The sequence below is a fragment of the Leopardus geoffroyi genome, chromosome B3 (genome assembly GCF_018350155.1).
Source record: "Leopardus geoffroyi isolate Oge1 chromosome B3, O.geoffroyi_Oge1_pat1.0, whole genome shotgun sequence".
Classification (NCBI taxonomy): domain Eukaryota; kingdom Metazoa; phylum Chordata; class Mammalia; order Carnivora; family Felidae; genus Leopardus; species Leopardus geoffroyi.
In genome coordinates, this window is record NC_059337.1 from 88,825,081 (window position 1) to 88,850,860 (window position 25,780).

General features: G+C 37.3%; 1 pseudogene; it reads right to left on the reverse strand.

Annotated features, from left to right (window-relative positions):
• Positions 1–46: 46 nt before the first annotated feature.
• LOC123583718 lies at positions 47–19,484 on the reverse strand (annotated as a pseudogene).
• Between the last annotated feature and the right edge of the window lie 6,296 nt (positions 19,485–25,780).

Here is a 25,780-nt window from a genome sequence, read left to right on the forward strand (position 1 = left end):
ATTCTTCATTAGGTTCAAAATAAAAGTTCAAACTCCTAGTCATGGTTTATAATGATATCCCATAATCTGGGTATTTCTGTGTCTGGATACTGCAGTTATCTATTGCTGCAAGAATGCTGCAAGAACAAGCCAAAATTCAGTGACTTAAAACAACAAATATTTATTTTCTACTAGGTCAGCAGGGGGTGTTTGTTGATCTTGCTCAGGCCTAGCTCACCTCACCTAGATCTTGTGCATCTGTGGTTAGCTGGAGGTGCCCAGTGGCTGGCTCTTGGCTGGTGTGACAAAGTGATCAGGTCACTAGTCTCCTTATCCAAAAAGTCAGTCAGAGCTTGTTTTCTGGCTGTTGAGCAAAATTCCAGAAGAGGAAGTAGAAACTGACAGGCTTTCTGACACTTAGGCTTAGTCCTGGCAAACTGCTACTTCTGTTGGCTTACACTAGCCAAAGTAAGTCACAATGTTAGCCCAGTTACAAGGAATAGACTTTCAGTGTAAGGAATTACAAATACACCTAGCAAAATATGTGGATACAATGGGGAGGGGCAAAAACTGGAGAGTTTTTGCCTCTAGTCCACTACTCTTACCTATCTCTCCATCTTTGATATTTGCTAAACCCCAACTTACTCATTATGCCCAGCAATAGTGAACTTTGGGTAGTTCTTTAAAAATGGTATGTCATTGCTTCCTTTGATTGTTGCACCCAATATTCCCTTTGCCTGGAATTACCTTCTGTATTTGACTGACTTCTATACTTCCACAAAAAAACCACAACAATGATAAAGTTTTAAGTACCCACTATGTACTGGGCATCTATCTAATGTTTTTACTTGTAACTAATTCAATTTCCATTTTGAGATAAATGATATTTTTTATTTTATAGATAAGAAAACTGAGGATAGCAGGGTTCTGTAACTTATCCAAAGATACTGCTAGTTTATATGATGAAGTCAGAATTTGACTGAGTTCTGAGTTCCCAGAACCTAGCACCATCTGGCACAGAGTCCGGTTCTTTGGCTTATATTTCTTGAATGAATGAATTGGGTTTCTTAGCCTTGGCTCTATGGACATTTTTGATCTGATAATTCTTTGTGGGAGCTGTCTTGTGCATTATAGGATGTTCACCAACATTTCTGGCCTCTACTCAATGGTTGCAAGTAGCACTCTCCCAGTAGTAACAATCAAAAATATCTTCAGACATTGCCAGATGTCCCCCAGGGAGTAGGGAACAAAATCACCCCTGGTTGAGAACCACTGAAATAAATGAAGGACCTAGAGTAATTGTTTTTAACATTGTCTAAATAGTAAAATAACCTTGGGAAACTTAAGTCTTCAATCTCCTAGGTTAATCAGTTAGGATTTCTGGGCATAAGGCCTAGACTGCAGTATTTTTTGAGTTCTTCAGATGATTCCAATGTGCAGCCATTTGAGATCTTGTCTAGAGGCTTATACTCTTAAAAAGTAAATGTCTTACTAATTCTTCACCTGTGAAACCTTTCCTCAGTGTTGGAGCTGGAAGTCAAATATTTGTATTATAAAATTGGGGACTATTTTTGATATTTCATTGAATTTTTCTAGGAGACTAACATAGTGCTTTATATAGTTGGATTTTTTTTTGTACATTTCAGGTGAGATTGAATTAGATAAAAGGCAAATCAAAGTTAGCCATCCCCAAAGCCAAGGGAAAGAGGGGGCATAATAGACTGAAGGGCATTTTTGTCTGTGGCAATTATTTGACTAATAATGCTTACTCAAATTTCTGAGTTGATATTCACCAAACTAACGAAGTGTGCTGTGCACAACACCTCTGTCCCCACATGCTGTTTGCATGGTACATGGTGTGACAATGTTGCTGTTGCCTGATTTTTGCATTTCTCAGCATTCCAAATGTTTCTCTTAGGTTGAAAGGGATCTTTGTTACAGATAACACTTCAAAAGTAGTCTCAAATGCATTCAGACAGAGAAGTGTGTACATAGGCCGCATTATATTTCTCTGTGCCTCAGCATAATTTAAGTCTTTTTCATGTTACTAAAAGTCCTTTGTTCCCAAGCATCATTTCAAGTATATTTATTGGTAAATCTGTATTATGAACTGAATAATTACATCCTGGGAGTTGGGGTTCTATAGTTCCTTATACAATGGAATATTGATTAGTACCATATTATAAAATCGCTTCCAAGGAAGCCATAATGTATAAAAAATAGAATTCCTGGAAGAAATTTATGATCATCTGAATTTATTACAATGACTCCATGACTATCAGTCTTAAAAGGAACATAAAGTGTAGTAAACTGAAATCAGTCTTTTTTATGGAGTACCAGAAAATCATACAGTTGCAAATGTTGACCATCCACAACATATAAAAAGGCAACAGATTTTTTTAAAAAACCACCAAGATATGCTTATTATTTTAGGCCCAAATGCTACTTTAAACTTGGTTTAATTAAAAATCTCAATGCTTTATTGGATAAAATATCTTTTTAGAAGTACTAAAATACTATGCTACTACCTAGATATAATAAAGCTGGTTTTTAGAATTAATTGTGTCTCAGTGAATGGTTTTAAGGTCTTGCTTATGTTAAAAGGCACCTTGGACTTTTGTTCTTCGATAAATTGTATTTTTAACTTTAACTCTATAAGAGTGCCATTACCCTCACTGTAGACTTTTAAATTTGATGTTTTCATCAGAAAAATACATCAGTAATCCTGGTGTTCAGTAAAGTTGAGTTTTTTACTATAAATGACTTTGCCATAATTAGGACACATAAATAAAGATTTCATTCAATAGTAAATGTCTAGATTCCCTGCTTATATTTGATAACTCTATTGATCTAGGATTGTTTTCTTGGGAAATATACTACAGTCCCGATTTTCACTGAAATCTATCAGAAAAGAAAAATTATCTTCATTAATTTTATATCTTTTATATTAATAAAGGTAAACATATTCCAGCAAATCAAATCTTTGTTAGGCTTGTGTGACATTTATGGGCAGTGTGGCTCTTTAGTCTGAAGACCACTTTTAATCTGAAACTGATGAGATTGAGATGATCAGAAATAGTTTTTTCAAACAGGGACAATTAGAGTACAATCACCTGATTCAGATATAGGTCTGTAGAATGATTGGAAATTAGTGCCCATAAATCAACCTATGGCAGAAAAGTGATTTAATCAATGGGCAGATGGCTAGTTCTCAAGCTTTGGATGCCCACTGGGTAGTCACTTCTGGAATCCTTTTAGCACTCAGTTGGAAAGATCTACCACCTTCAACTATAAGACAAGCTTTTCTTTTGAACAAAATGTTCTGCTTTAGAAATGATAGTTATACTTCATTGCAAGGTGGCAAGTCAAGCTCTAAAACAATTGATAACCACCAAAATACAGAAATAAAACTGCTCTACTCTTAATTGTTAGCACTTTCGTCATGTCATTTTGGCCATCCTTTACTGATGACAACCTTTCTATAGAGCACAAATTGGTCCATAATGAGCCGCAGAAAACATTCCATCACCACATCTTCAGCACTTTAGCAAATATTTAACTTTTTTTTTTTTTTTTTTACATGGAATGAATTATTTAAACGAATAAGTGTGTGTGTCTGGAAGTGTGCATGCGTGCAGAAATTTTTAGGGCAATTTTTTTTTAATGCTTCCAGTAAGAGGTCAGAATTAACCATCTTACAAATCTTATAAACAGGAAAACCACAGTAGATGAGCCATCCTTGGGGTATCACACTACTCATCTTTCTTCATAAGCTTTAACAAAGATGTAAATAATTTATTTCTACTTAACAAAAGGACAGAAAAGGTTAAGATAGAAATATTCATAGAAGGATCCAAATCTGCACTTTATTTCTGCCACAGAGTAGAACATTAAAAATACTCCCACACCTGCACAAATTGTCTGTATCATCAGCCTGCCTTTCCATTTTTGAACAATGACTGAATAATTGGACATGTCCAGACTTGCTCTTTCCATGTAGACTTGCTCTCAAATTGATTTTTAAATTGCTTTAAAAGATCTGGTAATATTTTGAAGATGTCAAGATTTGGATTAAAATGTTAAAATTAAAATAAGTTGGCTTCAAATTCTTTATCTAACAGAACATAGGAATAGGGTAATAAACAATTGGGGTACAGTGAGAATCCTGAGTTCATTAGTCATCTTCATGAATTGCTAAAAGACTACGTTTTCACAGTGCAACTGGCTGCTGCAAGAAGGAAAAGCGCCAAGAAACAAGACCTTTTTTAAGCCTTATACTCTCAGGAAATATGCAGATAACCTGGCTGAAATAATGATTAGTTTATTATGTGAATAGAATGCACTCGAGGGGATTCTTCCATTTTGCAGTATCTTTGATAACTCCAAATATCAAATTTCTAAGAAGATACCTTTTTCAAAAGATATTTTCCCCATGAGCAAGGGGCACAGGAAAAAAAAAAAGGTTTATAATTGTCTACTATACACCTATTATATTACAGAAGAATATATCTTCAGACAATTGTTTTTAGCTATATTTATCTTCAAAGATTTAATGAACCTATTGATGGTTACAAAAGTCTGTCTTTTAAAATTTGCCCTCTGGACTGTTGACTCATTGTTTATAGTCTTTTGTTACCATCTCTGAGGGTGGGACAGAGCAGGAATATAATGTGGTGGGCCATTTCTCTGATTATTAGTAGCTCTGCTGTGTCTGGATGAAATTATCCATTCCACCATTGCCAACTATATATTAAATGTTTAATTCTCACAAGGCATCATGCTAGGTGGTATATATCTGTTCTCCATGGTCCTTAAAAGGATCCCTGCAAAATAGGTACTGGTATACTCTTTTTTTTCTCTCCAGAAAAAATAAATGAACATTATGAAGTTGGTATAATTTTCTCAATGCTCACTGCTAGTAAGTGGCAAATCCAAGTCTATTCTAAAGTCCCTACTTTTCCAGTATGGCACTTAATGCCTTTGAGTGTAATTGGAGGTGACTATACCATGGAGTTGACTCTACCATCGAATTTAGTCATTGGAATTAAATTGGACTATGAAGGGGAACAGATGACAAAAAGCCTTTGGAATCAAATGATGGGTTAAATCTCAAAACCTTATTTGACCTCACTGATCTTCAATTTCCTAGTGGAAATATAATGCCTAGTGGGAACTTTACAGGACTGTTGAAATAGAAGATAATTATAGCACTTGACAAATTTGGTTTGCTATGACAAAGAAATTTGGAAATGTTGAGCAGTTTAATAGTTCTTGAGGGATTTCCTTTCAGTCCTTTTCTCTTTCCATAAATTGTTTAACCATATATATTAAGCACCTATATAATTTTTTAAAATTTTATTTAAAAAAATTTTAAAAAGTTTTTATTTTTGAGAGAGAGAGAGAAAGAGACAGAGTGCAAGTGGGGAAGGGGCAGAGAGAGAAGGAGACACAAAATCTGAAGCAGGCTCCAGGCTCTGAGCTTTCTGCACAGAATCCCATGCAGGGCTCAAACTCAGATTGCAAGATCATGACCTGAGCCAAAGTTGGACGCTTAACATACTGAGCCACCTAGGTGCCCCCTATACTGATACTTTTCTAGGTGTAGAGAATATATGGATGAATAATAAACCTTGAAGCTTTTGCTCCAAAGTGAGTAAGTGCCCTGAAGAAACTTGGTGTTTTGGAGGCTCGAGATGCAAATATTTATAATGTAAAGTAGAAATTGCATGGGTTTTATGTGAACTTAGAGTATACATATGACCCAGTGTGGTCAGGGAAAGTTTACTAGATTAAATCATGCTTGAGCTGAATCTTAAAGAATGAACATTTTTAGAAATGAGCCAGGAATGGAGAAATGAGAGGAATACTAGGCAGAAGGAAAAATTAGAGCATAAGACATGGAGGTGCAAAACAACATTTAATGTCTCTGGATCATGAAGACTGGAGACCATGCTGGAGACAAGGCAGAAGTCCTAGGCTGTGGGGATCTTATATACCCTGGTAAGAATGTGCGTGAATATTTCTCTGGCAAACCTATGTGTTGGGTGGATTCGGGGGGAATAAAATGAGTAAAGGAGTTAGAATTTGTTGCAGTAGAGAATGAAAATTTGAACAGGATTAAATGGAGTGGGGATGGAGAAGAGAAGATGGATTTGGGAAATGCTTAAAAAGCAAATTTATGAATTTGGGAGGTAGGAGAGGAATTAAATGGTTAATGGTTCCTAATGAGGGTAAATTGGAAGGATGGCAGGACCACAAGGTAAAAGAAAATAAGAAATGTGAAGACAAGGGAGATGCATCATTCCATGTCCCTTTAAGAGTACCTGTTACAAGGTACATAGTGACTGACGGTTCCAACTATGTAGCACCTTTTGGATTGGCTGTGCAAAGGATAACTAAGCCCCTACTAGCCAATGCCTGGTGACTATGGTTGTGTTGGATCCAGGCCCTTCCTGCCTGTGTGGGACTTTTCTACCAGTAATTTTTGCTCAAGGAATTGCCTTTTGCCTGGTTAAGACTCTCAGAACTGCACTGCAGTGTGTGGCTTTTTCTGTTCGATTTTTTCTCCATCCTTTCCTTTCACATTTTCAGACCTACACTGTGGTCTGAAAGGTCTTCTGCCTACTCTGGGCCCATCTTTTCTTAACAGGGGTTTCCAGTAAAGCTCTTGCATCTCTAATCCCTATGTAGCATCTGCTTCTTGGAGAACCCAAACTAATATTAAGGAGCATTTAGATATGGGCAGGGTGAAAGTGATGAGATCAGGTACAGAAATACTGTTTGATATGACAGAGAAATGATGAATATATTGAACAGCTGGCTAAACAAGTTAGAAAATGAGACATAAAACAGGCTTGACATGTAGGTTTGGGAGGCTTCAGCATATGGTATGTAGTCAAAACTGTAGATGAAATCACACAGAATAGGAAACATGAAACCATAGAAATTTCTATATTCATGCAATTTCAGATGCATTAGAGCATACCAATCAGCCTGTGGCTTTCACTTTGGGAAGACTACTGTATTCCCTTCTATTTGTGCCCTCTTTTTCTGGCTGGATGTGTTACCTCATGCCACTCAGCTTTTATGAGCACTTTGCACACTTAAGGCTCTTCACTGTCAGGATTAGTACCCATTCCTATGTTGGTTGTGCCTTACACCTTCATCTTTTTCAGAAGAGTGATGACTCTTAGTAATCCTCTTGAGGTCACAGCTCAAGAGCTCAAGTTCCAGGCCATTTGAGGTCTGATGCTCTTACCCTCACAGACCGTTGAAGACTCAATTCAGTGCCCTAGGGTAGCAAATTTCTACTGTAAGTTTTCTGATTTTGCTTCCTACTTCTTATTCTGTATATTTTTAGAAATTCTTACCATGTCTGGTAAAAAGCAAAGTTAGAAATTCGTTTTTTTTTTTTTTTCACTTTTGGTAATTAGTTTTATAATAAGTCTTTTCTGGAAGGGAAATTCCTCTAGCTTTAGAGTGCTAAGCTCTACTCTGAAGTTCCAGCTTCTCTTACCTGGGGAGGCTTTCATTTTTCCTTCATCCAGGTGACACTGCTTTGTGGCTTTCCATGTTTTCAGAAGGTTCTGGCATGCCTGAGTTTCAGCTCATCAAGCAGCAGTAAAGGTGAAATGAGTCTTGTAGTCTTGTGGTGCATTATAGGCATTCAGAAAAAGATAGGTCTGGATCCACTTGTCTATTGAACGGGCCTCATGGTTTTGGCATATTTTACAGCATGACTGAAGAGTGGATAAGGGTGGCAGTGAAAGAGCGGAATAGAAAGATGCAGTGTCCTTCTCTATGAACTTGTACAACTTCCTTTCAAACATTCACCTTGAACAAAATAGATTCTGGCATGGAATAAACAAAGTAAAGATAACATTCCTGCAATACTCTTGATGTGGCTGCCTATAAGTGGGTGAGGGTTGGGCACTGCTGAATAATTAGTCCCTCATGAGATGGTACAAATGTATATTTGGTGCCCAGAGTCAGGAGTAACCTACATACCAGTTCCAGAGGTCTAAGGCTCACCACTCTCTCCAGGTGAACTGATTTAACTGGCAATAGATTCAGTTGTACACATCTGGCCCCAACCTCCATTTCATCTGAGGCCAGTAGAATCTGTTCTATACATTTCTTAGGTCAAAATCACCATGTGCAGTTGTCCCAGTTTAAGTGCTTCCAAACTTGCAGAATTTTATGAACTCTCCCTCATCTAATTTTCATGGAACATGGATGAGAGCTCTTTATTTCTCACAAAGACATCTAGCAGTGTTTTAAATACAAGGGGAGCACCCATACCACAGTGTTTTTGAGAATGCTAATTAACAGAACTACCACATTTCTGTCAAGAATTAGCTTAGGTAGCCAGTGAAAGATTTAAGAAAGAGGTGAGAAGATGAGAGGGAGCAGGATGAAGTGGAGGAAGTAGAAGACCTAGAGTTAAACTGAATGAGGATCAGCTGAGGTAGTTTGAAGAAACTGAAGTTTTAAACTGTGATAAAGATCTGGAAACCAGTCTGAGGTGAACAACTGACATTCAGTCATCACTAATGGTGTGACACAGGCTGCCTCAGGTCAACATAGTTTTACAAACAAGATATTTTGCAAATTTTGGTGAAAATATAGGACTATAAATTTTTAATGTATCTATATACATAAGTAAAGGTCGTAATAAATAGTGTTATTTATAGAGCTGATAAATAGTAATTAGAAACCCCCCTAGGCCAAAATCCAACAAAACTTGGGGATAATTTTACCTGTGCTGAGAGTTAGGTTTTAAGCTTAATTGTTTATTTAGCTGATGGTTACCATTCTTAGGTCTCCAGTTAGTACATTAGAATACTCTGTCCAGGGGTGCCTGGGTGGCTCAGTGGTTAAGCGTCCGACTTCGGCTCAGGTCATGATTTCACAGTTCATGGGTTCGAGCCCCGCGTCGGGCTCTGTGCTGACAGATCAGAGCCTGGAGCCTGCTTCGGATTCTGTGTCTCCCTCTCTCTCGGACCCTCCCCCATTCATGCTCTGCCTCTGTCTCAAAAATAAATAAACATTAAAAAAAATACTCTGTCCACATGAGAAATTGCTGTTGTATTTGTTTCCATTTAACTTCTTTCTTCCCCTTTCCTGCTTTCTCTGAAGATAATGGCTAGGTTTCTAAATATCCTACTGGTGAAATATTATTAATCAATGGAAATAGTTAAATAGAACTTCAGGTTAGGAAAAGAAATGTTAGCATATGCATAATCTAATTTGCTCACTGGTCATTAGATAATCAACTTTACATTATATACTAGAAGTATATAATTATTTTTGAATTATCTAAATGTTCACCTACTTTCCGATTTTTTTTTTCTGTGGGAACGAGGCTCTATGACTCATAATTAAATCACCTTCTTTCAACCTGGATTAGTTTAATCATCTCTTTGTCCCAAATCACCTTTTGGTAAATTAAGCTAATAGAAAATAACTTAGAGAATTAAAAGAATGTGAATTTAAGCATGAGAGGCAAAAGGATTAAACATACCTGTTCTGATGGTCCTTTTTAAATACCTTTCTGTAATTGTAATAGCTTTGGTATAAGCAACTGTTGAAGCTATGAACCACAGAGTATGGAAAGTGGGGCAACATTTGAATTCTCTGGAATATAGCTATGACCTTGGGTTTAAACCTTTGAGTATTGTTTTCTCCATGAAACGGAATGAGTATCAGCTTAGGGTTGAGTATGTATCTCTCTTACAACTGTTCGAAATCATCTTTTATATATCCACTTCTGGAGTCATAGCTGGAAGACAAGCTCTTCAGACATAGATAATGAAGCTCTACTTTCCAAGGGGGTAACATGGGGATTTCACATATATGACCCTGGGATTTGCTGAAGTAATCTTGTTGATAAGGTGTTTTTTTTTTTTTTATTTTTTTTTTATGCCTACAAGCTAGTTATTTCTCAAGTAGCTAGTAATTTATCTTGTTAAACTCTACAGCCAGGTGTGATTTTTCTGCATGGATAACATAAATCTAGATACTACTACTTCCTATCAATACAAACTCATTGAAAACTTGGGAAAAGGATTCTGATAAACATTCCCTAAAATTATATGAAACACGGTGGTATGTATTCATATGTATGTGTTTGTTTTGTGTATTTTTAAAGGGAATGTCTATAGCCTTCCTCTGATGTTTAGATTTCATCATCATCCCAGATATTTAGAACTGCTACCGTAGAATGTAAGAAATACAATTGACCCTTGAATGATGTGGGGGGGGGGGGTGGTGGCTGTGGCACTGACCTCCTGCACAGTTGAAAATCCATGTATAATTTTTGACCCCTCACCTCCCAAATTGAATAACTGAGGATTGGAAGCCTTACTGATAACAATTTATTAATATGTATTTTGTGGAGTTTTATGCATTATTTGCTGTATTCTTAAAATAAGCTAGAGAGAAAGTGCTGAGAAAATACATTCAGAGTACTTTTCTATATTTATAAAAAGTGTATAAATGGACACATAAAATTCAAACCTGTGTTCAAAGGTCAACTGTATTAAGGGAAAGAATGAAAACCGTGAAAAAACACAGTGAAAATTAGTTCTTTAATCAGTAGTACTATTGATGAATTCCAGTGTTTAAGCTGAGTTTTATTTTATTTTATTCTAAATTTGTTTCCATTCACATGTGTTACATTGAATGGCATCTTACAATTCTGTTACATAATGTTCCAAAACAAATAATGATACTCAAGGTTGCTGTGTAAAGGATATCAATTTTACATATTCAAGTTGAATAAATAGCATTTTGCTGAAATGCTGGGGGAAAAACCAATAGCAGGAAATTGCAGAATTGAACACTGCCTTTCTCCTGCAAATAAAGAATGTAAATCATTTAATCAGACTGGTTCTAAAACCCATGTAAATTCTATAAGTGAGTAAAATATTGACTTACAGTTTTTAATTATACAGGATTAGATACTTGGGTAGAAGTTTTAGAATATTGTCTTAATCTAATAAAATATGGTCTTTGGAATCTATTAGTCTAAAATTCCAGCTTCAGTATTTATTGATAATGTTACCCTTAGCCAAATAACATATATTCTCTTTCCACCATAAATGAGGCAATGAACACAAAGTCTCTGTTTAGTTCGTGGTAAATGAAAATGCCTCAGGGTGCCTAAGTGGCTCAATTGGTTAAGCTGCCAACTCCTGATTTCAGTTGAGAATTGAACCAAGTCATGATCTCATGCCTGAGTTTGAGCCTGCATTGGGCTCCATGCTGAGAGTGCAAGGCATGCTTAGGATTCTCTCTCTGCCCCTGCCCTGCTCATGCGCACTCATTCGCCCTGTCTCTCTCAAAATAAATAAATTTTAAAAAGAAAAAAAAATATCCTCCTAAGAAGCAGTAGGAGCAGTAGTCCTTCTGGGGCCAGGGGGAGATGGGGTACACAGAGAGTCTAAATGTATCCAGTGAGAGGTTTTTGAGGGAAGTTAGAAATAGGCTGAGGAGGGTTAGCCATGCAGAAGTAGGGTTCAGGCTTTATTTAGTCTAGTAAATTAACAGACACTATCCCAAGAATAAGTCCTGTTTAAAGGTAGTTATATCACATTTTCTGTATTTGATATCATTATAGGCCTGAATAAAGAACGTAGGCTAAAATACTGAAATGACAGAAATGGTGGCAGTTGATTATTTGAATTTAAGTTAAAGACAAATTACTGGTTAACAGCTATGAAAAGACCCAAGGTATGGCAGAGAATCTCCTAGAAATAAGATTGTGAGATATGCCAAGTATAAAACTTTGAAGATGATACAATTGATAATCCACACAGGCAAAGATTTTATGAGACCAGTCAACGTTGCCAGTGTTGTGTAATGAATGTTATGTTGACTGTACTGTGTCTAAACTGTTGTTTTATGTGTGGGAAAATTTCACCTATAAAATCTTTATGCTTGTGCACCAGGGAATAGTGGTGTTTATGTGCTCTATTTGGTTATGTTTGGTTGTGCATGTTGAAGAAGTAGCTTTATTTTAATTTTTTTTTTCAACGTTTATTTATTTTTGGGACAGAGAGAGACAGAGCATGAACGGGGGAGGGGCAGAGAGAGAGGGAGGCACAGAATCGGAAACAGGCTCCAGGCTCTGAGCCATCAGCCCAGAGCCTGACGCGGGGCTCGAACTCACGGACCGTGAGATCGTGACCTGGCTGAAGTCGGACGCTTAACCGACTGCGCCACCCAGGCGCCCCTAGGCGCCCCTTTTTTAAAGGTAATTATAATTCGATAATACCTCAAAAGATGGTATCTTTTCGTTTTCCCCATTTTTGTGTCCAAGTATAGAGAGACCCCAGTTAAATATTTGGGTCCATCTAATGTAGCTTCTGGGGAGCTATTATTAATTACAGCAAATGTATGTTTAGTGTTTTTTATGTGTAGGCACTAAGAGCTCTGTCTGTATATATTTAGTAGAATTCTTGTTGATAGTCCTAGAAGACAGGAACTACCATTATCTCGATACCACAAATAAGAAAATTGGCTCTTAAAGGTAATTGTTTTCCTTAAGATCACATAGTGAGTTGTAAAGCCAGAATTCAAACCACGTGTGATTCCAGAACTCATATGCTACAACATATTAACCAGCATTTCAGGAGGGAAGGTGAGGTGGACCATAGACTATAATATCTGTTATCAGTAATTAAATAAAATAAATAAATAATTTTATTTATTTATCACCTCACCTGTGTGCCCTGGAGCCACTTGTAGGATAATTTTTCCGAAAGTTGAGAGAATACTGTCTCATCCTTGTGTTTGTAATATGCCATGTGCTTTACCTCCAAACTCTTGAATGTTTATAAGCACATCAGTGTACTTTCACTGACGGAAATAGGATTCATTCACTGGTAGAGCCAGGCAATGTTCTAGGCACTTGGGATTTATTTATCCCTGAACAAAACACAGAAAACAAAGATTCTTTAATGTCTTAGAGTAATTTTGTGGGTTTCAACATAAAGGAAACTGAAAGCACATAAGAAAACGTAACAGCTTCTAACAATTAAACAAAAACTGGGTACCTGGTTAGTGGGGCTTAAGTTAGCTCATTAAAAAAAATTGAGTGTTGTTGACACAGAGTCGATTTCTTAAACATCAAGTTGTCTGAAGTCAAATATGTCTGGAGTAGAATTTTTTTGGTCTTACAGATTAGACTACTGTAATTCTCATTCCTTCATTTTCATATGGGTTTATAAGGGAAATTGTTTTCTTCTTTCTTAAAATACGTAGTCTCTATCTTTCCCATATTCTGACATGTTGTCTTTGGCAGAAATCAGAGAAATAATATTGTTTCAAGATGTCAAGTAAAGCTTTCGTCCACCTGGACACTGTTCTTTGTTCATGCATGAGTGCTAGATGCTACAAGATACTGGAAGCAAGAAGGCAAGCAGGTCTTCCAAGGCCTGAATGTCATGGAAGAAGGGTATGGTTTCTTAGTATTCTTTCTCATGGTAATATCCCTCCTATTTGCCGTAGTATGAGTTTTGTTGTTGATGAGAATGGAGGATTAAAACATGAAGAGGATTATGAACCTTTTTAATGGGAGGTCTTCTTTCCCCAATGTAGCCAAGATGTACAGCTTTTATAGATGTTTAGAGTCTTCTATAATTTCATAGGAATGTACAGGATACACATTAGTACAGTTGCCTAAATGTAGGCAAAGCAAAATGGTTCTGTCTTTACTAGGGTCTCTAGAACTCCCAAAGGTTTCAGCCTAAAGAGGAAGGTGACTATACAATGACATGTTGAAGGGCAATAATCTTTCATGAGTTTGGGGAGGACAAAAACAAATAATCAAGCTTGAATAACTTGATACTTCTTTCTGTGGAGCTCCAGTCTGGAGACTTTTCTGGCGATACACCTGAACTTTTGAAGAATTACTATGCGTTTATAAAATGCCTCCTTCTGCTTTAAGCTCTTAAATGTTTGGTTATGAGCACAATTAAAGCCCATGACTATATTTGGTATCATTAGGAACCTGGAATAGTGAGTAATTTCTGTCTTCTTTTAATGAAATCTTTGCCTTGATGAGGCTGTATGAACTGAGGTTTTAAATTCAAAAGAATTTTAACATGGAAGTCTGGAAGCTAAGGGAAAATACAAGAAAGTAAGCTGTTGGGATACTAGAAAAGCTAGAAGAAAAGTTTTAGGATAGAAAACTATCGAGTTTGCAATGAGTAAGATATTAACTGATGTAGGTTTATATTCTATTAAACTTCACTGTGTATTAAAATGCTGTCACAATTTTAGAAACATTACTTAACACACTCAGCACTTACTATTAGGTAGTATAGTGTGCACTCGATACGTATTAACTCATTGACTTTAATCCTTATAACTCTGAGTTAGGGTTATTACTGTCTATTACTGTCTTCAGTTTATAGTTGGGGAAACTGAGGCACAGAAGTGCGGTAGCTTTGTCATTGTCATAGATATAATGAGTAGTTGCTATGTATGGTCTGAAAATTTGTGTCCTCTCCCCTCTTGGTTTTCCCCCTCCGAAAAAAGGTTGTATGTTGAAATCCTAACCACCTAAGATGATGGTATTAGTAGGTGGGGACTTTGGGAGATGATTAAGTAATGAGGGTGGAGTCCTCATTCCTGGGATTAGTGCTTTTATAAAGGAGACCCCACAGAACTTCCTTGCCCCCAAAGGGCATGTGGGGTTACAAGGAGAATTCGGTAGCCTGGAAGAGGGCTCTTACCTGACCGTGCTGGCCCACTCATCATGACTTTCAGCCATGAAAATCATTTTTTTCTCAATTGTGAGAAATAAATTTATGTTGCTTATAAGTCACTGGCTGGCATTTTGTGGTAGTGGTCTATAAATACTCGAACTAAGTTGTGTAGTCAAAACTTGAATCCAGGCAGCCTTGCTCCAGAGTTCATAATCTTAACTACTAAGCTATACCTTCTCTCTCAATAAGTAAACCATTTCTATTTGTATATTAAATGTTATTAATAGGTTATGTCAATGTCAACCTGTTGTACAGTATACATGTGTACATTGTCACATTGTAAAATGCTGTTTTATATTTTTTGGTAAAATCCAGGAAAAGCTGGCAGGTTAATTATTTCTGTTTAGGTTTAGAGCAGTAGGTAAGGATTTGGGAAATAGCTGTGCCTTTTAACTAGAAACCAAACACCCAATTTTGTTTAGGATTACTAGCTTTTCTGTGCTATAAGTTATTTTGGAAAATAGTTCCTTTAGGAGGAAATACAGTCTAATGGTTTAATGTGGAAACTTCAGGACACATTTTTAATGGGGTAAGGGAGAAACATTTTGAGTAGTTCTTGATCAGAATATGGTATTTAAGAAGGGTATACAAGAAAACTGAAGTTTTGGTCCACTCAGATATACATTGAAGATCTTCCAGTCTAGCGATTAGACTTGGATTCAAGTGTCATCATCATCTACTGGAAACATGATGGTATGCAAAGGTGAGAGGAGAGAACTTGCCTTAACTTTCATTATTGGTCTAAGTATGATCTGGCAGTATTGGCATCACCAAGAAGCTCATTAGAAACATAGCATCTTATATAAAGAAATGGAAAAACCTTCCGTGCTCATGGATTGGAAGAATAAATATTGTCAAAATGTCAATACTACCCAAAGCTATCTACACATTCAATGCAATCCCAATCAAAATTGTACCAGCATTCTTCTCGAAGCTAGAACAAGCAATCCTAAAATTTGTATGGAACCACAAAAGACCCCGAATAGCCAAAGGAATTTTGAAGAAGAAGACCAAAGCAGGAGGCATCACAATCCCAGACTTTAGCCTCTACTACAAAGCTGTCATCATCAAGACAGCATGGTATTGGCACAAAAACAGACATATAGACCAATGGAATAGAATAGAAACCCCAGAACTAGACCCACAAACGTATGACCAACTAATCTTTGACAAAGCAGGAAAGAACATTCAATGGAAAAAAACAGTCTCTTTAACAAATGGTGCTGGGAGAACTGGACAGCAACATGCAGAAGGTTGAAACTAGATCACTTTCTCACACCATTCACAAAAATAAACTCAAAATGGATAAAGGACCTGAATGTGAGACAGGAAACCATCAAAACACTAGAGGAGAAAACAGGAGAAGACCTCTCTGACCTCAGCCATAGCAATTTCTTACTTGATACATCCCCAAAGGCAAGGGAATTAAAAGCAAAAATGAACTATTGGGACCTCATGAAGATAAAAACGTTCTGCACAATAAAGGAAACAATCAGCAAAACTAAAAGGCAACCAATGGAATGGGAAAAGATATTTGCAAATGACATACCGGACAAAGGGCTAGTATCCAAAATCTATAAAGAGCTCACCAAACTCCACACCCGAAAAACAAATAATCCAGTGAAGAAATGGGCAGAAAACATGAATAGACACTTCTCTAAAGAAGACATCCAGATGGCCAACAGGCACATGAAAAGATGCTCAACGTCGCTCCTTATCAGGCAAATACAAATCAAAACCACACTCAGATATCCCCTCACACCAGTCAGAGTGGCCAAAATGAACAAATCAGGAGACTATAGATGCTGGCGAGGATGTGGAGAAACAGGAACCTTCTTGCACTGTTGGTGGGAATGCAAAGTGGTGCAGCTGCTCTGGAAAACAGTGTGGAGGTTCCTCAAAAAATTAAAAATAGACCTACCCTATGACCCAGCAGTAGCACTGCTAGGAATTTACCCAAGGGATACAGGAGTACTGATGCACAGGGGCACTTGTACCCCAATGTTTATAGCAGCACTCTCAACAATAGCCAAATTATGGAAAGAGCCTAAATGTCCATCAACTGATGAATGCATAAAGAAATTGTGGTTTATATATACAATGGAGTACTATGTGGCAATGAGAAAGAATGAAATATGGCCCTTTGTAGCAACGTGGATGGAACTGGAGAGTGTTATGCTAAGTGAAATAAGCCATACAGAGAAAGACAGATACCATATGTTTTCACTCTTATGTGGATCCTGAGAAACTTAACAGAAACCCATGGGGGAGGGGAAGGGAAAAAAAAAAGAGGTTAGAGTGGGAGAGAGCCAAAGCATAAGAGACCCTTAAAAACAGAACAAACTGAGGGTTGATGGGGGGTGGGAGGGAGGGGATGGTGAGTGATGGGTATTGAAGAGCATATCTTTTGGGATGAGCACTGGCTGTTGTATGGAAACCAATTTGACAATAAATCTCATATTAAAAACATAAAATGAAAAATGAAATTAAAAGATAGCATCTTGGGGCACCTGGGTGGCTTAGTTGATCATGTGTCCAACTTTGGCTCAAGTCAAGATCTCACAGCTTGTGAGCTCGAGCCTCAAGTCAGGCTCTGTGCTGACAGTGAGGAGCCTGCTTTGGATTCTCTGTCTCCCTCTCTCTCTGCCCCTTCCCTGCTTGCTGCGTGTTAGCTCTCTGCCTCCTTTCCTCCCTGCCTCTGAAATAAACATTAAAAAAAAGAAATACAGCATCTTTAGCCCCATTCAGACCTACTGAATCAAAACCTGCATTTTTAACAAGATCATGGGGGTGATTCTATTGCATATTAAAGTTTGATAAACACTGTAATAGAAGGACACAATTTTCAGGTTTGTGCTGTCTTGAAGGACAAGAAATGGCCTCAAAGTTTTTGGCCTATTTTTTATATCTCTTTAAGAACCTTTTGTCTGGTTGGCAGATCTGATTTTCATGAAAAATTTCTTTTTTCCTTTCCCAAGTAACAATACTAACAATGATAACAATAATAGTAGCTAAGATTTATTGAGTGTATTCTATGAGCCAACCACTCTTCTCCTTTGATTATCTCACTCTTCGGAATTTACAAAAGGAATTTTTTTTTTTTAAAGTTTATTTTTGAGAGAGAGTGGGGGAAGGGCAGAGAGAGAGAGAGAGAAGACCCACTCCTTGCACTGACAGCAGCAAGCCTAATATGGGGGTCAAACTCATGAACCATGAGACTGTGACTTGAGCCGAGGTCCAATGCTTAGTTGAGCCACCCAGGTGCGCTGGAGTTTTTGTTTTAGATGAGGAACTGAGGCCTGGAAAGGTTAAGTAACTTGTTTAAAGTCCTACAGCTAGCACAATTCAAACCCAAATCCAAAGTGGCATCATTTGCAGCCTGAATGGTCTTTCATATTCTGTTCTTCATATAATAACTTAATTTCTTATATGAGCCTCCTGTTAAAAAGGCAAATGTAGATGATGGGGGGTGGGAGGGAGGGGGGGTGGGTGATGGGTATTGAGGAGGGCACCTTTTGGGATGAGCATTGGGTGTTGTATGGAAACCAATTTGACAATAAATTTCATATATTGAAAAAAAAATAAACACATTTTACTAAGTGAAAAAAAAAAAAACCTTCTGCTACTGCCATAGCTACTGCTGCTGCTGGAACTGCCATAGCCACCTTGGTTTCGTGGTTTGGCAAAATATTGGCCTCCACCACCATAGGGACCAGAGCTTCTCCCTCCAAAATTTCCTCCTTTCAATGGGTCCAAAATTTGAAGTTTGATTGTTGTGATTACCAAAATTATTTGGTAATTATTATGGCTTCTGCCACCTCCAAAGTTGCTTCCATCATTACCAAATCCATTATGGTCATCCCTACTGCCACCAAAGCCACCTTGTCCACCGAAACTGAAGTTTCCTCCATGACCAAAGTTGTCATTCACATCAAAAACACCTCCATGACCCATCATCAAAGTTTCTAGAACCACTTTGACCTCTTCAGCTGGATGAAGCACTGGCCATATCTTGCTTAGATAGAGCTCTCCTTACTTCACTGTTGCAGCCATTCACAGTATGGTATTTTTGAATGACAGCCTTGTCTATGGAGTCATGGTCATCAAATGTTACAAAAGCAAAGCCTCTCTTTTTGACACTGCCTCAGTCAGTCATGATTTCAATTACTTCAATTTTCTCATATTGTTCAAAATCATCTTAGATGTTCTTCAGTGTCTTCTCTAATGCCACCAACAAGTCTTTTTCACAGGTAAGTGGGCACCAGGTCTTTGAGAATCTTCTCTCGAGACAGTCCTCTTTGGTTCTACAACTCTTCCACCCACATTCTGTGGCCTTGCATTCATGGCTGCATCCATCTCCTCTGCAGTGACACGCATCACAAACCCAAAGTCTCTGAGCCGCTTGCTGTTTGGATCTCTCATTTTACCACATCATCCATAAGACTTCCCCATTGCTCAAAATGCCCCCCGCCCCAGACTCTCATTCATTGTTTCAAAGTTCAAACCTCCAATGAAGAACTTCTGCAACTGTTCAGACTCTTTAGGAGACTCTGACTTAGTCATGACAGCAGTGGGAGGAGACACTTTAACAATGCTTACTCTGCAGCGTCCATGGGCAGAAAGCGAATCATAGAAAGTTTTTAAAGTGAACTTCAAGACTATGATGATGGAACGTCTGATGCCAAGATTCTAATGGGTCAGATATTGGTGTTGATAGTGTTTAAAACTTTGAAAGCCAAATTTGAGCTTTTTGAGAAAAGAAAGATTTTGAAAGTGTGCAACATAGGCTGTACGGCAACATATTCCTAAAAAGTCTGAAAAATCTATATTATTCACTTTTTCACTTTCCTCCAAATATCTGCTAAATACAAACATTTCCTCTTCAATATTTCAACATGTGCTAAAATCACCTGTGGCTATAAAACTCTTTACTGCATAAGCCTTCCAAGCTTGGACATTATCTAATTTAGAATATTATTCTTTATCTTTGCCTTCCTGAAATTGTGATTCATTGTCTATTTGTCAGCACTCTGCAAATTAAATGGAATAAGCTAAAAAAAAAAAAAAGGCAAATGTAGAAAGAGCTTGTAAGACATCCATCCCCAATAAACTGGGGGCAGCATTTAGTCATCCAAACCTTCTGAACAGTACAAGAATTCCTCCAATGAAACTCTTCAAAAAAAAAAAAAAAAAAAACAAAAACAACCATGTCTCCGTGGTAAACAACTGGTATTTGTTCAGCATATATGTAGATACACATCTGTATCCTAGAACATAGTTTTTTAAAAATGACTTTTACACCAAACCCCAGACATTGATACTTTATTTCAGCATTTAGAAGGTATTACTTGTTTTTTTTTTTTACTTTTTTATTCCTTTAATCTAATTTGGACCATCTGAACTATAGCAGCACTGACCTGGAGTGCCAGTGGAGGCTTCTTAGTGAAGTATGTTAAGAACTCGATGAGAAATAGAAAAATCATTGTGAATGAAACAAAACAGGTCTTACTTGTTAACCTTGGAGCATGAATCTGTTGAACCTTTGAAGGAAGGCATCCTAAAGGACACCAGTGTGATTCATCCCAGGGAGGCTACGATGGAAAATATTTCCAAGATGTCTTTCCATATATGCTTTGACTTGAAGCTTCAATCACAGATAAGTGAATGTTTTCTAAACCATTGCATTGCTTTAGTTCAGTGAGAGACATTTCTGTTGTTAGGTAGGGTGATTTTTTTTTTTTTTCAAAAGGCAAGGTAACGATCACAATTTGTTAGCAACTGTTCTCCTTTTCTTATTTTATTAGTTTTCCCTATTCAGTGATGAACCATCTTATGTTTTTTACTTGTAAGTTCCTAACTCAATTAAAACGCTCAAGTGGTTTAGCCTTGTATATTAAAGACTATCATAAATAAATTCAAATGAGGTTAACCTTGGAGTGACATCCTCATTTCTATGATGATGTGCAGTCTGTGACTCCTTTCTTATCATTGGCCACAACATGATCAGACTCTAATACGTAAAGACCTTGGAACTTTAAGTTACTTCATCTCCAGCCACTTGGATTCATTTATTTATAAATGGTTATTTCAAGTTTTCTTTCATTTGGCTCAAGCTGTTGATTGATATTTCGTGTGAGTGTTTTCCTCATCAAAAAGCAGGAAGATAGCTGGGACATAACTTTCCAATAGCCTTTTTAATATGAAAGCCTATTTTGTATATGGCTCTTTCTGTAATCACTTGTGCATGACTGAGCTTAAATAGTTTGCAGACCTTGCTGATGGATTACAGAAGAAGCAATGAACTGGCAATTCTTTTTTAAGGGATTAGGTGACTTTGCACTGTAGTGGATTGTGCATTTTCCCCCTTGTTTCACTTTCTTAGGTGCTGTTTGGTGATCAATTTTATAGTATATAATGAGAAATTCCATAGATGAGTGCACATGGTGGGTAGTACCTTCTGGTAAAAATGACATTCTTGTCTAGTAATAATGGGCATGGGATAGGAGCTGATGGTCTGTTCATGTGTATTTCCAAAGGGAGGTTGAGGAACTCAGTTAAGGAAGTAGTAGTCCCAGGCCCTTCTGACCCAAAACTGGCCCATTTGCTGTTCATGGAATTATAGAGACCCCCAGGCTGCCATGATGCTTACCAGCCAAGTTATGTCACGCCCTCAGCAACCTTCACCTTTTGCTTCACCTACTCATCTTACAGTATTTTTTTGCTTTGTGTCTGGCAGACCTATTAGGGCAAAGATACTGCTAGAAGTTTAACACAAATATTGATTATTATTCAAGTCAGTTATCTCAGAAATATGTGCTATCAGTTACTAAGGGGCAGCAGAAAGCAATTTAAAACCTCTTGTTGTCAGAAAAGCTTTTTAATACATAAGAGAATAAACATAATTAATATATATAACACCCTAATTTTGTATATAGAAAATATATTGCTATCTCACTACCCTTTTTTTCCTTTCTAATATAGTTTAAAAAGCTTAAAGGGTTTTGAATTCAAATATTGACTCTTTGGAAAAAAACCTAACATATATTTTTTATTAAAAATATATATATTAGGTGAAATATATATATTATATAAATATATAAAAATCTGTATTAATACATATATTAGACTTATATTTACATATATTTATTATATGTATTAGATTTATATATTAAATATGATTTTTTTCAAAAGGGCTAATATTTGACTTTGAAACTCTTTCAGCTTTTTAAAATATATTAGAAAGGAAAAGTAATAGAGATAGCAACTGGCAATATAGTAATAAACAAAATTAGCTTTCATTTATTTGTTGTGGAGGCAGTATATTCAGTCTCCAGAGTCTGGAAACCTTAAAACTGAGGCAAGTTACAAGATCTTTCAAAGCCTTGCAAAATGGAGACAATAATGTACCTGCCTCATAATCTTAAGGAACTTGTGGTGAGGTTTGAATGAAATGATCCAGGTATAATTGCTAAACAATTACATAGTAAATTTTCTAGAAATGTTGGTTACTATTATATGTTCCTGACACCATGCCAAAATGAGCTTATTTTCCAATTTTGCAAATAATGAAACATACTTTGAAAAGTTAAGTAAAATTCATAAGGCCATAGCTAATGGATTCCTGCCTCATACTACAATGTGTTAACTATAATTCTATATTTAATGTTTTACGTAGTTTTTAGGTGATTTTTTTTCCCACAACTTTATCAGAAAACTGAGAATCAGGGTTTTTTTTACATTAAAAAATTTCTTTTTAACATTTATTCATTTTTTGAGAGATGGAGAGAGACAGAGCACAAGCAGGGAGGGGCAGAGAGAGGAGACACAGAATCCAAAGCAGGCTCCAGGCTCTGAGCTGTCAGCACAGAGCCCAAAGTGGGGCTCAAACCCATAAACTCTTAGATCATGACTTGAGCTGAAGTCGGCCGCTTAACTGACTGAGCCATCCAGGCACCCAAGAATCAGTTTTTTTTTTTTTTTTTTTTTTTCTTTTAAAAAAAATTTTTTTTTCAACGTTTATTTATTTTTGGGACAGAGAGAGACAGAGCATGAACGGGGGAGGGGCAGAGAGAGAGGGAGACACAGAATCGGAAACAGGCTCCAGGCTCTGAGCCATCAGCCCAGAGCCTGACGCGGGGCTCGAACTCCCGGACCGCGAGATCGTGACCTGGCTGAAGTCGGACGCTTAACCGACTGCGCCACCCAGGCGCCCCAAGAATCAGTTTTTCATATGTTAAAGATCTCCAAGTTACCAAGTTATAAAACTGGGATTTGAACATTCTTCTGCCTAGTTCTCTCCTCCCACCCTGTTCCTCTGAATACCGTGTGTAATTATGGTGTTTGGGGAGAGAGCTTATGTGTGTAAGCAGCACTTTTCCATTAGTTTTGCTATTGTTATCTATAGTCACTAAACATTCCAGTGAAAGTTGAAAGAAACAGTCTTTATGATGAGCAAAAATATTAATAACTTATTGCACAATTACCAGAATGGCTACACAATAAAAGACTTGACAATACTAAATGTTGGTAAGGATGTGGAGAATGAGAACTCACACACTGTTGGTAGGAGAGAGATGGTGCAAACTGCTTTGAGAAAAGGTCTGCCAATTTCTTTTAAACTAAACATACACCTGCTTAACACCTGGCAATTCTACTCCTAGGTATTTACCCAGGAGAAATAAAAACTTCGATTCACAAAAAGACTTAAAGCTACTACGAACATTTTAGTATGTATAATGGCCAGAAACTGGAAAAAGCATAGATGTCCATGAAGAGACTAGATGAACTGAAGCATAATCCTCCAATGGAATACTAATTAGCCATAAAAAATAACAAGCTACACTTATACATGATAGTATGGATGCATCTCAGAAACATGCTGAGTGAAAGAAACTTTACACCAAAGATGATTTCACTGTGATGTTCTAGGACAAGTAAAACAAATCTGTGATGGTGTTTTCCTTCCCAAACACTGTCTTTTTCAGGAAGAGTGGTCTCTCTTGAATGAAACTACAGTTGGTTACTCTGGGGAGATATGTAAGTGATATCTGACTTACTGTTTATACATTGTCATGGGAGGTTTCCTCTGCAACTTTAGTTATCCAATTAAAGCTGTTAAGAAATTTGTTTGATCTCTTCAGCTAATGTCAAAGATACCACCTTGGCCCTGGAAGGCATTCAGACCAACCTGAACTCACAGGTCTGGGTTGTTTGGGATGATAAAATTGCCCTTGACCTCTTCCTTATGGGGCTAAGGCAGAGTCTGGGTAAACATTAATACATCCTGCTGTACACGGATTAGTGCCTTGGGGCAAGCATAAAGGTCAATACAGAGACTTTAAAAGGAAACTAAGGTACACTCTGGTGTTTTATTAGACTTTTTTTTTCTTTTCTTCTTTTCTCATTTTTTTTTTTTTTTTTTAAGCTGACTGGGTCTGGAACCCTGAGTGGGGCATGGTCAAGATTGGTACTTCTTGAAGTTCTGTTGATAGTAGATTTCATTAAATGCAGAGTTTAACTGAATGGATTTGGTTTCAGCCACTAATTAGTGACTGGCGAAGTGGTGTCCTAATGTGACAGAAGCCACCAGTAGTGTAGAAATAAGTGGAGACTGCTGTAAGACAACTTTCCGTGTATCTCTGGTATTTTGGCATACATGAAGAGTGAAACACCAAGTTTTTGTTCCATATCATCTTTTCAAGGATGTAACCCACCATTCGTACTGGCCATTGTAAGCGATTCAGGATTCCTAAGGAACCAGTATAAAATTTGATACTAGCTGTTACACGGGGGCAGAACTAAGGCTGATTGTTTGGCAAGGAAGTCCTCCTACCCAAAGGACAGCAACAACAAGGGCACCATTCAGGCAGCTGTCTTTGAACCTTTATAAACAATGTATTGGAGGACTGTTTGTCCAATAGACTATACAGTTTGGTGAACAAGTTTACTATAAATTTCCATAGACTTTCCTCAGATTTTGTTAAATACCCTTACCCTTCTCCTTCCAAAGATCTGTGTGTTTGTCAACATTCCATCTTCACTGTCAAAACTATCAAGAATGGAAAGGGATTGAGATTCTACCCTCCTTGTAAGCTAGCAAGTTAATGTGATACAGTTTCATGGTTGTTGATAAAAGACATGAAACCATGGAGTCAGAAATAAGGACTGTTTTTACGGTAATAGTAATAGCCAGACTATCAGTATTTTCCCCAATTTCTGTAGTAAAGAGAACCAGATGGTGCCTGGATATGTAGTAAGTTCCATTTTAGGAGAGAAACCCTTAGCTTTAAGGTGCCTGAATTTTTTGTAATGGGCTGTTCCCAATCTTGCCCTTTACTCCAGAGGGAAATACTATATCTGTCTTCCAAGATTGTTCATAATGAAGAAGTTCTCAAAAAGATAGTCCAGAATAAAGAATAGTTAGTACATAAGTCATATATATGCAGAAATGTGAGAATGCTTCCAGCAATAACCATCTTACACATGACATGGCCTCATAGTTCTGTGACCTTTGACATCAGTGACCTTCACTGTCTTTGTCTTACTTTCCCCTTCTCTAGCACTTCACTTGACTTTACCTTCCTCTAGAAGTGTTCTTTCTGTATGATCTTAAGACTCTGAAATGTCAAACTCTGACCAAAATCTCTCCACCTCTCTTACTTACTCACTGACTAAATATTCTGAAATTTTATCAAGCTTTACCTCCCTTCAACCACCCTGCATTTTCTTCACCTCGCTTGCCTTCCTGGCATTTTACTCCCTTTCTCAGGCTAAGCCCAAGCTACTTTATTTAACCAGTGTCCTCCGTGCCAGTGCCCCTATTCCTTCACTTAGGCTTGTTTGGATACTTTACAACCCTCGATTATCCACTACTTGCTTTCTCTGTTTCTGATGCCAAACTTGCAAACCAATGTGGAGAAAATGGAATGACCTTTTTTTGATGAAAGCATTAAAGATGATGATTTCCAATTTCAGCAGCTTCAGCTCATTTCTCTAGTTCAGACTTCTTGTAAAATATTTTGGAGAGA